Raw genomic sequence first — 10,817 nt, 5'->3', positions numbered from 1 at the left:
AGGTGAGAAAAGCAAAGATTAGACACAGTACCTTGGAGTTTGTAGTTTGTGAGACTCTTTGGAAATTAAGCAGCTACTTTAGCAATGAATTCTAGAGGAAGCTTTGTAACTATGTTGATACCATTTTCTGTCTTGTCCTAAGGATAATTCTTCCCTCAATGTGATAGGTAGCATATCAATAAACTAAATAAACCAGACAACAAAAATCACTAAATGAAGGTGCAAAAAATACACAAACTCCAATAAAAACAATTGCAATTAAAATATTTCTTTTTGTTTTCAGATGACAGAGACTTATAAGAGAACACAGATTTAGTCCAAGCAGTAATGCCCTTTAGAGTAATGGTGTTTCTCTTGTGGGAAGGAAGAATCTGAAATATCAGTAATTCTCATTTGGTGTAATGTTGAACTTGAGCACTATGAATTTAACCCAAGCCACTGTACTAGATTATTCAATGGAACAAGTATTCAACAGAATGAGAGGCCCAGAGACATTTATTTGCTTAATTGTACCTCCCTGATGTCTGTGCTCTTTAGATGTAGTGTGAAAATCACTTCCTAATGTGTACTTCTTGGACTGTTGCATTGTATATTTTAAGTATGAAATTTTTATTTTAGAAATTATGCCATTATAATATTGAGGGAGAAAACACTCAAGGGAATTATTCAATAATGATAAATGAATAGAGTAATATGAGCAAGCACAGTGATGCTCATGAGAGAATATCATATTGTTTTTTACCATCCTGTTGGTGGGTGTGTTTAAGTGTGTGTGTGTGTGTGTGTGTGTGTGTGTGTGTGTGTTGCATGAGCAATGATATTTGGCAATTTTCGCCATTCAGAAAGATTTGGTGTGTTTGGACAATTGAGTCAAGGGAAACAAAAGAGAGAATATAATGGTGAAGAAAATTATAGGGGAGGGCAGGGGAATGGGGAAAAATAAGAGCCAAGATACATCATGCAGAGGTATAAGATTCCAATGATGAATGTAACTGTACTGTATACCTAAAAAGTACCAATGAACAATGAAAACAAACAAAAAACACAAAACAAAAAGAAAATTATAGGGAACAGTTTCTGTGCCCAATCTACCTCAAAACCTTAGTAGTGAAATAAATCAGACTTCTCTTGGTCAAAAAAAAATCTTAGTTATACAGAAATGAAAGTGAAGAAAGCAATATCAATGATATTTATATTAATTTGACGTGGATATATGGGAACACAGTAGTTAACATCAATAGCGTATGTGCATGAATCACAAAATTATGAATATGTAAGGTAAGAAAGCTTTACATGGAAAAGTCTACACTATTGGAAAGTTTTATGCATTTTCAAGCCTGCATAGATAAACATAATTTTATTATTGATTATGTCTCCAGTAAGTGAAACTATAGGGATTCCCAAAACACTGGCTATCAAACTAAAAAATTCAAATAGGTCAGTAGCCTATTTTAATTTATTCTTATTGCAAGAAGTAAAAGATCTTTATTTGGAGAGTTCAACTTCAAGTAATTCATTTTTTAATTTTTACATCCCAGATAACATACTACACTACACTGATATGAGTTACTCTCCCATAATTTGTATTGTTTCTAGTATTTTTTCGAATAACAGATTTCAATGCATTGCATTTAATGCATTTTAAAAAGTTATGTAAAGAAAAACCTACTATATATGCTTCTTACAAGTGCTACCCTTTTTAATGTATTTTTATTTAAATTGGCATGCAGTGGTTCCTTGGTACCAATTAATTGGTTCTGGCAGGAATGAAGAGTACCAAGAACAAACAGTACCAAACAGTTTTGCCTGGAAAAGGTAGCAAGTCATTAAGAAAGTTGTAACTGTAATGCTGGGTACAAAATGATAAGTTCCAGGACAAAGTACTTGCAACAAAATGCATCAACTACCCAATTTGAGGGGTTTCAAAACAATCAACATCCAAGGTATAATTATATTTAGTTCTCTATCATAAATTTTACTAAAAGAGTCACTTTATTTAACTAAACGGTCACTCTTTTTATTTCTGCTTTCTCTAGTTGGTACGTGTTATGGTTGCTACCTTTTGATTATGAGTACACATGCAATTTAGAACTATGCATGGGAGCACTACGATGTTCAAGACAGCATGCCCAGAAAAGTCCAGGAGAAGAATGGGAGGGAAATATCAGGTGGTGAGTTCTATGTGCTTTCATTGTATTTATTCATTGAAAAATACTTGCAACAGACATAAACAAATGTCAACACTGGTTAAGTTTGAAAAAAGACATAATTGGTCTTGTGTTGCTCTTGTTAATCACATAATCTCTGCTGCTTCTCTTTAAAAATATTTGGCAGTTTTAGATAACAAAAGATGAATTTTGGCATTCTGGAAATTGGCCATAATTCCAACTACTTGGGATGCTGAAGAAGAAGCATCACATATTTAAGTCTAGCATGGAAACTTAGTGAAATCCTGTCTCAAAATAAAACAAATAAATTTGAATAATGGGAAAAAGGAACTACCAGGAAATCTGCTGTGTATATCTATATTTTCCCCAGAGTCCTTATAGCCCTACACCAAAGGGACAAGATAAAAGTTCTTTATATAGTGATGGCTCAAAGGCCAGCAAATGGAATAAGAAAGGAAAAGATTGATATGGGCTTAGTTGTGTTCCCTTTATCATCTACATATTTTAATCTTCATCCTCAGTACAGCAAATATGACCACAGTGGAGAGGTTTCTTAGAAACCATAATGAATTTAGAATGTGGTCTTTAGCATGAGTCCCTAACTAATATGACTGGAACCCTTGTAAAAAGTGTAGGTTAGGACACCTTCCTCCAGAGGAAATACCACAAGAAGACACAGAGAGAAAACAGCCATCTACACAAAAAAGGAGAGCGTCCTCAGAACTAAACCAGATCATTCACCTTTTACCTTACAGAACTAAACAGAAAACATTTCTGATAATCATCTACCCATTTTATTGTAGCACTTTGTTAGAGCAACTGCAGAAAGCAACTGATCAAAACACTCTTCTTCACCACACAAAGAATTCAATCCAATGTCAAAAAAGAGAGAGCAGTTGTCCAGAAGAATGAAAGCCGGATGAATGGAATGTGAAATATAAATAAAAATATGTCAAGAAGGTGACAGGAAGGCAGTAGACTTTGAGTAAAACTGTTTCTCGTTATCTTATACTTGTGATTTCTTCACTGCTTCCCATAAATTAAACTGAAGCAAATGCCTACAGTCAGACCCAGATCATAACTTGGGGATTTTGTATAAACAAGCTGGCTTCTCTGAAACTGCTATTGGCATCTCACCTGTTGAAAATAGAGGACCTGATCTCAGGAAGGGCAGACATAGGGAACGGCTTTGTTTGGATCAAGGATGATCATCCTGGAAGAAGGTAGAGCTTCTGCTTTATGAATGGACAAGGTTTTTGAGTGAGGTTTCCACTCACCCTCTTCTAGTCTCTCTACCCTGGGGGTTCAGTATTCAAAGCTCCTCATTAGGCCACAAATAATACTAGCATTCTGATCCCAGGAGCACGTATCCCCAAAGACCAACTCTACAAAGGACAGTAATTTAGGATGCCTGATTTCCTGATTTTTGAGGGCAGGCATGTCTCATCCACATCCCTCTGTTGTTTCTGCCCACAATCATTTCACATACCTCACACACATGGTACATTGACTTGACAGATGAATTTCCATTTGAGCTGCCTCTATTACAATTCAAGAAGAATTATTGAATTTAAGTGTGAAAACAGAGCATATACACATATGCACGAAATAATTACAAACATAGATAAAATGTGGTAAAATAGCATATACTCAAATATGTTCCTTCATAATTGTATCAATAGTTCTAGAACCTTAATTTATGTTTTATATATTTAGTATTAAATATTTTAACCTCTTTTCATTGGCCACAGGTGATGATACTTTAAAACAGATTATCCCTTAATTTAGTGTATGAATAACATTCCAGTAATATAGAGTATTCTCAATGTACATTTTTACTAACCTTAGGTGAGCATGAGCTGAAATTATGTCTTTATGTTTTAAATTTTGTTTTTAATTCATATATGAAATAACTAAAAGCAGAAGAATGCAGTTGTCTCTATTTCAAGAGTTTGATTACACCTCAGTACTCATTGTTTACTCTGTATTAATGTACATTTTACACCCTTTTATAATTAATGGTTTCAATAATTGCATATTCTATATTTCATGTTTTTTATGATTTGTTCCTCTATAAATATTCTGAGGTAAAACTTTCATGATATATTACTTAAAAATCAATTTATGAGATGATAGCTTACTAAAGTCTTTCTCAACCATCTTCACTCAAGTAGCTATGAAAATACATCAGTAATACATAAAAGTCAAAAACACCAATAAGATTACCAAGCAGAAAGATAAAATTCTCCAGGTATTAAAATAGAATTCAAATGTAATAGGATGAAGGCTCAGAAGCTATAGCACACTATGTACTTATTGCCATGAGAAGAAACTACTTTTTCCAGCTAAGACTCAATGTCATTGGAGGAGATTGTTGGCATGGACAGAGATTGAGCTTGTGTATTTGAGAAATGGGGGGAAACTCCAGAGTCGACAGCTCTTTCATTTCACTACTGTTGACCTGAATAATTGAATGTTTTAGAAATACCTCCAAGTAAGAATCCAACCAAGCTCATTGTTGGTTTGGTTGGTGTATTTTTAATGTTTACATTATGAATAAACACAGTGTGGTAGTTAACAAAATTCAGGAGAGGAGACCTGAGGACAGACTGAAGGTGTCAACTGTGTTTAAAATATATAAAGAACTCAAAAAAATCAGACACCCCCAAATACAAAGACCCAATTAAAAATGGGCATCTGAAATGAACAGACATTTCTCAGACAAAGAAGAAAAAGCAACAAATAAATATATGAAAAAATGTTCAACATCAATGGTCATTTGAGAGATGCAGATGCAAACAACACTGAGATTCCACCTCACACCAGAAAGAATGGCTGCTATCAAGAAATCAAACAATTACAAATGCTGGAGGGGTTGTTGGGAGAAAGGAACACTTCTCCATTGTTGGTGGGAATGCAGACCGAGGAAATCAATATGAAGATACCTCAAAGAAATAGGTATAGAGGATCCATTTGTAGCAAATATCCCTTTGCTGGATATCTTTTCAAAATAATTAAAAGAATCATACCAGAGTGATATTTGTGCACCCATGTTTATAGCAGCACAGTTCGTAATAGCTAAAACTTGGAAACAACCCAAACCCAAATACCCATCAGCTGGAGATTGGATAAAGATGCGGTTTTTCTATAAAATGGAGTACGACTAAGCCAAAAAGAATGAAAAAACTAGAAACATTTATAACTAAATATATGCACATTGAGGCTATACTCAAGTTTAATAAATAGGACACATGAGTAAATACGGAATAGTTTTTCTGGAGTTAAAAACTAAAAGTGTAAATAAAGTTCAAATGGTGTAATTGGGAGTGTGAAATAGGAGGAAAATGGCTAAAGGGCAAATGGGAAGGGGAGCGCAAAGGAAATAAGGGAAAAGAAAAAATGTGAAAAATAGAAACAATGTATGTATAAATAGGGATGGGTAAAGGTGGTGAGGGAGGGCAGGGCTATGGGGGAAAAACAAGAACCAAGATATATCATGTAAAGTTAAGAGATCCCAATGATAAATGTAACTGCATTGTTCGCTTTAAATGTAACAGTAAACAATGAAAAAAAAAATGATGCCAACTATGAACCTATAGGATATGAAATCAGATCAAAATGTGTTTGGGTGAACCTCCAAAAATTATAGGAGGAGAATTTAAGAAAGTGAGCATTGAGATCTCTCCAAAGAGTTTTTCTATAAAGAGAAAATAGAAGTGACAGTGTAGTTAATGGAACAGGAAATTCTGATTTTGAAAAAAGAGATGATTTTTAGAGAACTATGTCTAATATGAGATGAGAATGAATTGGTTCTGTATAGAATTGTTAGTCTAGTCTAACCATATACAGATCAATGTATTTTTGTCTCAAATAAATAAGCTAAATATGGTAGCAGACATGAGTAATTCCAAGTATAGTGGAGAACGAGGCAAAAAGATTAGTAAGTTGGAGACTATCCCAGAGAAATAAAAAAGAACTTTCTCAAACAATAGATGTCTGAGAATATACTGCATCAGTAGAACATTTGCCTAATGTATGGGGCACCTTCGATCTAAGGTTCAAAACCGTGAATTAATGAATTAAAAACCATCTTGAACACAAGAAGTATTTTAAAGTCATCAATTATAAACATTCACTAACAAAATTGAATTAAACCGTTTCTTATACAAGTTGTAACAACTGCTCATTCCTTGGTCTTTGTAAGCTTAAAGGAAAAATTTCAGCAACGATAGGAAAGGGATATTTTATATAATGTTTTTCTTTATTTGATATATTAATTTGATCAGTAATTTTATATATAATGATCAGATTCATCCTAGGAAGTTTTTATCTGCATATGATATATCATTTTTCTTCTTTTTTTCCCACTGCCCTCTGTGGGGAACCACCCCACTGATTATGCACAGACAAGCTGTGAGCAGAGCACACTGTAGAGTTACAGCACAATTTGCACGTTCTAAGATATGAGTCCTATCGAAGCCTGTGTGACTCATAGGGGCATTGCAGATGTCCTGCAGGTCAGTATCAGCCCTGTGCACCAATGGCCATGACAGAGGCCAAAAAAAGCTATGGGGCTTAATATGAGAAAACACACAGCTGAGGTCAGAGTGACTCAGGCCCAAATTCTGGGGTAATAAATCTAGGGTAATTATTCTTCCCAAATTTTTTTTTGTTACCTGGGATTGAACTTGGGAGGTGGGCAGTGGAGTCCTGAGCTAAATCGTCAGCCCTCTTTCCATCTTTTCTTGTGTTCGACTAATGTATCATAGCATCTCCCATAGTCATCTAATTGATTGATTTTTCTTTACTCCTGGATTTACTCTGCGGTACTCATGGATGAGTCATTTTTCAATGAGCTGCAGGTAAGATAAAAATAACATCAACAGGGTTTATTAAAGTCACATTTATTTCTCATAGTTTCAAAGTCCAAGATTTAAGGGCCAGAAGTTTCAGACCCTCTCTACAGTCTGCAGATGGCAAGCATTTCAGTTTGTAACCTTGACAGAGAGGAAGCTCTAAAGTGGTGTTTTATATGTGAATGAACAGGGGGATATAAAAAAAAACTGCTCTGTGCTCAGAATGTTAGATGCAGAAAATATGACGTAGGTTAAAATTTGCCTTACACAAAAGGAAAAATACCAAACTCATTCCTTGGAACTAACATTAACCTGATACCAAAACCAAACAAGTTCTCAAGAAAAAAATAAAACTACAGTTCTATTTCCCAATGAACAAATATTGTAATCTCTATTAAACATAGAATATGGAAGACAATGTTGACAAAACAAATTATATTAAAACTAAGCACTTGAAGTCACCTACTATAGTATAGCATAACATGTGCAAAAGGACTGTATACCTAAAGAATAAATTTTATATTTGTATATAAAATTATTAAAATTAAATCATATATTAAATTGTATATTAAAGTTGTATATGTATATATTTAAATTACATTAAACTTACAAATTAATAAAAATTATAAAAAGCTTGAGAAATTATGAACACATATTTCACCAGAGAAAAAGTGCCTATAATATATGAAATTACTCTAAATCTCCTAAGAGAAAAATAAGTTAAATATTATCAGAATAATGGTAACTATTCATGGGAACATGTTCAACATCAAGAATATCTACTAGAATTGTAAAATGTTCCAACCACTTAAAAAATATCTCTATAACTACCCAAAAGTAAAACAATTAACTTCTATAACCAGTACTTCTACCCCACACTTATGAGTCTTACTTCCTCCAGAAGACAAGGAAGAGCATATTCAATTGACTTTATTCACAAAACAGCAAAAGTACATACCAATATTTCATCAACATCTTCACTTCATCTTATTTTTAATGTCATAATGCATAACAAAATATGGAGTTTGAAAATGAATGAAAGTACAGTATGACAATAATGCAAAGATTGAAACACAAGATAAGAGTAGCATTAAAACAGTGAATTCTTTTATTAAACATAAATGTTAACAGCCGGACATGGTGGTGCACCCCTGGGTTACACAGTGAGTTCCAGGACAGTCTCAACTACATAGTGAGACCCTATCTCAAAAAACAAAACAAAACAAAGAAATCTTAAATGTTAAGAAGAATAAGATAAATGCACATTGATGATAAAAATATATTAGAGTTCTATGAAAATGACAGAGCAAAGTAATCAAATACTGGCGATTAAATGCTTTTTGCATGAATACTGTTTCCCCCTCCATGGTTACACTGTCTTTCTTTTTCCATGTCTGCACAATTTCTGTCCAGCTTCTGAAGAAACAGAGTTACACACAACAGCCACTGAAATTAGCAAAAGAGTTTCCACTCTGTCAAATCTGCTTTTATCATCAAGTAACATTCACCTATTTTTATACAAGTTAACCACAAATTAGTGGGACAGGACCTGGACATATTTACCAGGTCAACATTCAACCCACTGTAGAGATTCAGTTTGGTTGATCCGTTAAAAAGTTACTTATTGTTTGACGCAAAGCAAGGCTATCATTTTCTGTTTATGGCATCATGTTCAGACACATTACCTGATTTTGCTACTATTACCTAGTGCCCTGGGTAGGAAATGGTCCTAGGAAGAAGTCATTTCATGGAGGATTAAGTGATGTGAACCCTACTTTTGCCTGATACTCTTGTTACACATTCTAAAAACAATGGTAAATCTCTTTATAGTTATAATGTAAAAGTATTAGTTTTTTTTTCTGTACTAGGACTGAAAGAAGCTTATTTAATGAGTTTCAGCTATCTACCAATCATCTCCAGTCACTGATACCATCTATTTTTTTGCCAATTTCATAGATGAGGACCCTAAATATGGTTGATTTGTCTATTCTCACAGCAGAAGTGTGGAGTCAGCTACTTACAATTCTAAGTAAGTGCCTCATAACCAACTACAAGTGTCCCACCTCTTGTCTCACAGTAGGACTGAATCTAGGTTGTATTTAATAAGGTGGAAGCTATACTCTAGAGATCATAAAAGATTTGATTCAGCATTTTCCTGACCTTACATACTATCTCCAACTTGCCTTTTTGCCACAACAAAATTTGCTAAAACTACAATGCCTTCTTCAGGTTCTACTTCCATGATTTTCTTTTTGTTTTTAGAATTGACATAATTTGTTATAGAGCTAGACATAAGGCATGGTGAGGTTTGGAATCGGGCATAATGTGAAGCATTCTGGCTCACCAGGAATCTTGTCCTTGTGAATTACTCGAGAAACCCAAGTCCAAGGCAAATGACACATCATAGAAGAGAAGGCTTCCTAGTGCTGAGTCTCCACAAGGCTTCCTTCATGTCCTTGTTTCTCAGGCTATAGATAAAGGGGTTCAGCATTTGTGGAAGAAGAGAATACATCACTGAAGCCACTGCAGTCTTCCTGGGGGAGTCAGTCACTGCAGAACTAATGTACACCCCCAAACCTGTCCCATAGAACAAGGAGACAACAGACAGGTGAGACCCCTAGGTAGAAAAGGCCTTATACTTTCCTCCTGATGATGACAATCTCAAAACAGAGGACACAATGTGAATATAAGAGTATATAATTCCAGAGAGTGGAATACCAACACATATACCACATGAAATGTATATCAGGATGTTATCAATGATGGTATCAGAACAGGCGACCTTGATGACCTGAGCAAGTTCACAGAAGAAGTGGGCGATGTCCAGGTCTGTGCAGAAGGACAGCCGCAGCGCCATTAGAGTGTGCAGCAGAGAGTCTGCCATGCTAATTAACAGGGAGACCAGAACAAGCAAAACACAGAAGTGTGGGTTCATGATGACTGTGTACCTTAGGGGATGGCAAATGGCTGCATAGCGGTCATAGGCCATTAATGCAAGGAGAAAACTTTCTAAGAATGCAAAAACTAGGACAAAACCAGCCTGAGTGAAGCAGCCTGTGTAGGTGACCCTCTGCCTCTGTTTTTGAGTGTTCATCAGCATCTTTGGAATTGTGCTTGTGCTGGAACAGATGTCATTAAAAGACAGGTTGGATATATACTTGTGAATGTGTAAAAAATATGTGAAAATTGACAAGAAGAGTGAGAATTGAGTATTAGTTAAGCTATATTTGTGAATGTGTAAAAAAAGAGATGTTAAATTTGACAGTAAAGGCATAAATGACTTTTCTGTCATCATCTTATGCATGTCTTCTTGTGGCTGTTTTCTGGGATGAAATTCTATTAACACAAGTGGCCTCATTTTAAAATTATTAGCTATGGGAATTGTGCTACTTTGCTGACTTCAAGAAAAATAATGTTAACAACTCACCCAGATATTGAAGATGGAAGATCTGTCCTCAGACAGTGCAGACAGACTAAATATATCAAGAGGCTCCTGTTCAGGAATAATTATCTCTGAGTGAAAGAGTATTTGATTTTTTTGAACCTGACAAGGCAGGGCTGTTGAGACAGGTTGTTATATATATGCTTTATATCTCTAGGGTCTCAATATCCATAGCTCCTTATTAGATCACCAATTTTTGTATCATTTTAGTCCCAGGATTGCATGCCCTTAGAGACCAGGATGATACAAGTCAGGAATTGGTGATGGCACATTTTCTAACTCCCAAGTCCAAGTGTATAACATTTGTTTATCTCCACTATTTCTGTTTACCTTTATTTCACAAACCTTACA

At 34.8% G+C, this 10,817-nt stretch overlaps 1 pseudogene; it reads right to left on the bottom strand.

Annotated features, from left to right (window-relative positions):
• Nucleotides 1-9,425: 9,425 nt before the first annotated feature.
• Nucleotides 9,426-10,328, bottom strand: LOC104866689 (annotated as a pseudogene).
• Nucleotides 10,329-10,817: the final 489 nt, after the last annotated feature.

This window comes from Fukomys damarensis, unplaced genomic scaffold, assembly GCF_012274545.1.
Source record: "Fukomys damarensis isolate Sample0158 unplaced genomic scaffold, DMR_v1.0_HiC HiC_scaffold_73661, whole genome shotgun sequence".
Classification (NCBI taxonomy): domain Eukaryota; kingdom Metazoa; phylum Chordata; class Mammalia; order Rodentia; family Bathyergidae; genus Fukomys; species Fukomys damarensis.
The sequence above is the reverse complement of the archived record's forward strand: the minus strand, read 5'-3'. Positions and strand labels throughout refer to the sequence as shown.